This window comes from Malus domestica, chromosome 12 (assembly GCF_042453785.1).
Source record: "Malus domestica chromosome 12, GDT2T_hap1".
Classification (NCBI taxonomy): Eukaryota; Viridiplantae; Streptophyta; class Magnoliopsida; order Rosales; family Rosaceae; genus Malus; species Malus domestica.
The window spans coordinates 20,612,048-20,617,452 of NC_091672.1; the positions used below are offsets into that span (position 1 = coordinate 20,612,048).

The 5,405-nt window shown below is 46.7% G+C and overlaps 1 pseudogene; it reads left to right on the forward strand.

Annotated features, from left to right (window-relative positions):
- Window positions 1-2,410: 2,410 nt before the first annotated feature.
- Window positions 2,411-4,155, forward strand: LOC103407695 (DEAD-box ATP-dependent RNA helicase 52A-like; annotated as a pseudogene).
- The last annotated feature ends 1,250 nt before the right edge of the window (window positions 4,156-5,405 follow it).

Here is a 5,405-nt window from a genome sequence, read left to right on the forward strand (position 1 = left end):
GATGATCCACTAAAGGGAGGAGCTGGCGGAGACGAAGAACCCCCGGTGAAGAAAATCGATGGGAAGCTGGAGCCAGACCAAGCAGCGGCACTCATGGGATCTCTTTCTATCCAGCAGCTGCAGGAGATGATCACCAACACCATCAAGGCACAGTACGAAGGGAGCTCACATACCTCCTTGTTCTACTCGAAGCCCTATTCCAAGAAGATTGATGCCCTAAAGATGCCAAGGGGTTATCAACCACCAAAGTTCATGCAATTTGATGGAAAGGGAAACCCGAAACAGCACGTTGCCCACTTCGTTGAAACTTGCAACAACGCAGGAACCGAAGGGGACTACCTCGCCAAGCAGTTTGTGCGCTCGCTGAAAGGAAATGCCTTTGAGTGGTACACAGACCTAGAGCCTGAGTCCATCAACAGTTGGGAGCAATTAGAGCGGGAATTCATCAACCGTTTCTACAGCACCCGCCGCACTGTGAGCATGCTAGAGCTAACGAGCACAAAGCAGTGGAAGGACGAGCCAGTCATTGACTACATCAACAGGTGGCGCACTCTAAGCCTCGACTGTAAATACAGGCTCTCGGAAACCTCTTCAATCGAGATGTTCATCCAAGGCATGCAATGGGGTTTGCAATACATCCTTCAAGGCATTAAACCACGGACCTTCGAGGAGTTGGCCACTCGCGCCCATGACATGGAGTTGAGCATCGCCCATCATAGGAAGAAAGAACCGATCGCCGACTACAAGAACGACAAAGCTCTTGGGACAAAGATGGAAAAGGCTGCATGGAAACCCACCAAGGAAGCGATGACGGTCAACACAGCTCCCGTCAAAATATCCACACGAGGCAAGGCGATTCAAACCGAAGCTTTTCGTGATCAAGAGATGCGTAGACGCACTTTGAAGGAGCTTGAGGAGAAAACGTATCCATTCCCCGACTCTGATGTGGTTGCCATGTTAGAAGACTTGCTGGAAAAGAAGGTGATCGACTTGCCTGAGTGCAGACGGCCAGAAGAGATGAATCGTACCGACAGTCCAAGATACTGTAAATTCCACCGCTTCATCAGTCATCCGACAGAAAAGTGCTTCGTGCTGAAAGATCTCATCATGAAGCTGGCTCAGAAAGGAATCATCGAGCTAGATCTTGACGATGTGGTGAAGTCAAACTATACCACTTTCACTTCTGGCTCTTCCGACTCAAAGTTTTCACCTAAACCGCTGGGGGCATCCTCCAAGACAAGCAAAGTTGAAGGATGGACTCAAGTCACTCCTAAGAAATTGCACAAGAAGCATACGTCTCCTTCAAATGTTCGCCAATCGGAAAGGGGGCAAAGCAGCTCTTGTCAACCTTCAAAGCAACATGAACGTGTTGAAGATGATGAAATTTCGACACATAGATCGTCCATCCCCATCACGATGCGTGATTTCTTTCCTGAAGACTTCTTCAATCACTCAGTCAAGGCTCCTTACTATGAAGATTGCGAGGAACGGCTTTCCCGGATCGCTTGACGAACCAACAAAAGCTCCTGGTCTGCAAGAGCCTAAACTGCAAGACACAAGCCTCCTCGCCTGCACGAGCCTAAACTGCATGGCACAACGCTCCTGGTCTGCACGAGCATAAAAGGCAACGCCAACGCTCCTTGCCTGCATGAGTTAAAACTGCAACACGGCACCAAATGCTCCTTGTTCGCACGAGCCTAAACTGCATGAACCAAAGCTCTTTGTCCGCACGAGCCTAAACTGCATGGCACAACGCTCCTGGTCTGCACGAGCATAAAAGGCAACACCAACGCTCCTTGCCTGCATGAGTTAAAACTGCAACACGGCACCAAATGCTCCTTGTTCGCACGAGCCTAAACTGCACGAACCAAAGCTCTTTATCCGCACGAGCCTAAACTGCATGGCACAACGCTCCTGGTCTGCACGAGCACAAACGACACCAACACTCCTTGCCTGCATGAGCTGAAACTGCAAACGGCACAAAAAAAAGAAAATCCAAAAAAATATGTATTTGAACTACGTTACGACTTGATCTCTTCTTTGGAGGGGTACGTAGGCAGCTTGAATATTCAAAATTTCGAGTTCAGTCACATCAAAATATAAATAAATGTTTTATTAAAGAAAGTCAATTTTATTACAAAGGTAACAATAAATAGTTCATTGTAATTTCAAAAAAAAAAAATCAAGACTAGCAGGTGGACCTCAAGGCCCGAGACATAAACTTTTGTACATTGGGCTTTGGCGATGGCCCCCATTCCACCACTTCAATCCTCAAAGTTCCAGAAAAGCAAAGACCCAAATCCAGTCCCAGGCCCAGCTTTCAAATGCAAGTCTACTGTCTCTATCCCAGGGTTAGGGTTCGGAGATCAAATCGACGGGGCCGCAATCGTGCTTCGTGGCGCGCGGCGTGATGGTCCTTGCAAAGCGTTATGGACTTCCCTTCTTCAACCCTTTAACCTTTATCGTCGGCCCCAACAGCGGCGGCAAAATCACCCTCTCCCGCTGCTCCAGCTCCCCGATTTCCTCCAGAGCGTTAATCTCAACTCCGAGCCAGTTCGATCGAGAGGGAGAGGGACATGGCTGACGACTTGTTTGAAGGCCTCCCTCCACCGTCTGCAAACCCTCATCCTCCTCCAACTCTCACTTCAACTACGACAAGTCGTCGTCCGGTGGTGCTTCCTTCTCCAGCTTCTCTCACTCCAATGCCTCCTCTCGCTGGAGCTCCGACGCTCTCTCCCAGGCCAGCAGAGCTCGCCCGGACTCCGTCGTCCCTCAGTGGAAGCCTTTCGACCGCGTCCTTCGCATGAATCCTGAAATGATTGAAGAGATAAGAGAGGTGATGCGGAACCTTTCTGAAAAAGCATCAAACTTTACTGTTTAGTGCAACTATGCCTGAAGAGATCGAAGAATTAGCTCAGGAATACTTGACTAAACCAGTGCAAGTGAAGGTGGGAAAAGTGAGTAGCCCTACAGCAAATGTGACTTAGACTTTGGAGAAGGTTCCTGAGAGTGAGAAGACTGATCAGCTATTGGCTTTGCTCGTAGCAGAGGCATCTCGGGTTGAAGGAACTGGCCATCGCTTTCCCTTAACGATTATGTTTGTTGAAAGGAAGACGAGATGTGACGAAGTTGCTGAAGCTTTGGTAGCACAAGGGTTGCATGCAGTTGCTCTTCATGGTGGTCGTACACAAACTGAAAGAGAGGCTGCTCTACGTGATTTTAGAAAAGGCACTACCAGTATTTTGGTTGCCACTGATGTTGCGTCTCGCGGTTTGGATGTCTCAGGAGTTGCACATGTTATCAATTTGGATCTTCCAAAGAGCATGGAAGATTATGTACACCGGATTGGAAAGACGGGAAGAGCAGGATCAATGGGACAATCTACGTCTTTTTACACAGATCGTGATATGTTCCTCGTGGCAAATATAAAGAAAGCGATATCAGATGCTGGATCTGGGAATGTTGTGGCTTTCGCAACTGGGAAGACTGCAAGAAGGAAAGAAAAAGAAGCAGCAGCTGTTGAAAAGCAAGCTAGGGTTGCTTCCAAAAGCTCAATAGCAGGACCAACATCAGTAAACATTGAGGACAAGTATCGGTTCATGTTTGCGGATTCGAACAATAAAAAAGGAAGGGGCAGCAGATAGTGCTTGGGACGATTGATGAAGTCTACCCTCGGTGGGTTTTTAAAAAAACAAGCAAAGATTCGCTCTTGGGGATTCAAGATTGACGCTGGTAAGTAGTTCTGTGGAAGCTAGAATAGAAGTGCCTCGACTCTCTCTACCCCTCCTTCGTTCCCTCGCAGTCTCCCTTTTTGCCCATCCACACCTTGTGGCCTTTGTCGACCGGAAACATTCATGTGCTGCTTTACGCATGCTTGTCTTGCAACCTCTGTAAAATGATAGAGGCATGTTGCTTCTGACTTGAGGCTCGGACTACAAAGGTGTTGAATACGAGCAGTTCCTTGTACGTGCCTGCGTTTCAGCTCTGTCGTTTTACATTGTTTGTGTACCCAGTATCTGTACCAAGGATGAACGATTTGACAATTTTAGAGATCGTAGGGTTGGCTCATAGGTTTTGCATTGTATAATCTTAAACATGATGTTTACCTGAGACGTCTGTAGCAGAATCAAATTTACAATGTCACGGTTTCGGTCCCATCATTGTCTGCCGCAAAAGGAGCTCCATTTCGTCAAAACCTTCCGCGGCTGCTTCTAGCTTTGGTCAGACTCTCAAAGGAGATGAGAAGAAGAAAGCAGCAGCTTCGGCGAAGCCTAAAGTTGCAGCGAAGGAACAAGTGTTAAGGCTATGAACACTTGGTGGTTTTCGTTGGCGGCGATGACGTCCTCCTCTGTTCTCCTCACCACTACGCCGCTGCCTACAACTCCAGCTCTGCCACGACCGGCAACCATCGTCAGCTGCGGTAGTCACGAGCAGGACTCTTCATCACCATCTCTGCAGCTCTCCCCTTCTGCCCATCAGTTCCAAGCAGCAACGGCGACGGCAAAGTCTCCGACATCAAGGCTGCACCGCTCTTCTCTTGTACCCTCCTCCGTCTCTCGCCTCGCAGCTGCCACCAACTTAAAAGACCGCTGTCAAACGACTAGCCGGTCTCGAAGCACCATATTCTCGGCCTCCTTACTCCGCTCCCTGCAAATTCCTCTACCCACCACCCAAATTTATACAGAAAAATATATAATAATAAAAAAAAATAAAAAAATAAAAAAAGGGATGGTGGAGCAAAGTGGTGCTGCCACCACGTGAAAAAAAAGGGTGCATTAGGCACCATGTGCAAAGAAAAAAAAAATATAATAATAATATAAATAAATAATATAATAATAGGTATATAAAAAAGACATGGTGCACCAGGCACCAAAAGTGAAGAGAAAAAAAAAATTATAAAAATGATGGTGTCAGCCACCACCGTAATATATATATATATTTGAAATAGATGGTGCACCTGGCACCATGCGATATAAAAAAAATAATAATAATAATAAATAAATTTAAAAAAAAAATTGCATTGAGAGAAATAAAGTCCATTTTATTTATTTTTCTGGAAATTTTACATAAATTTGCATTCTACATACCTTAGAAAAAGAAAAAAAAAATCAAATCAAATCAAATTTACAAGAGGGGATCTTCAAGGACGATCAGGTGCCGCCTCACCACTCGGCAGAGCTCCAGAAATGAGAGGCTCCGGAGGTTGGCTGTTTGAAGCCTCAGCAGTCGGTACAGCCCCAGAAGACGAAGGTAAATGCTGCTGGAACAAACCCACAAACCTCCGATGATCAAGTAAAATCTGACCATCAGATTCCTGCATCTGGTCAATTTTCCTCTTCATGTTTGTGGCATAGTTGTGTGCAAGCTTGTGCAACTGTTTATTCTCATGCTTGAGCCCTCTGATC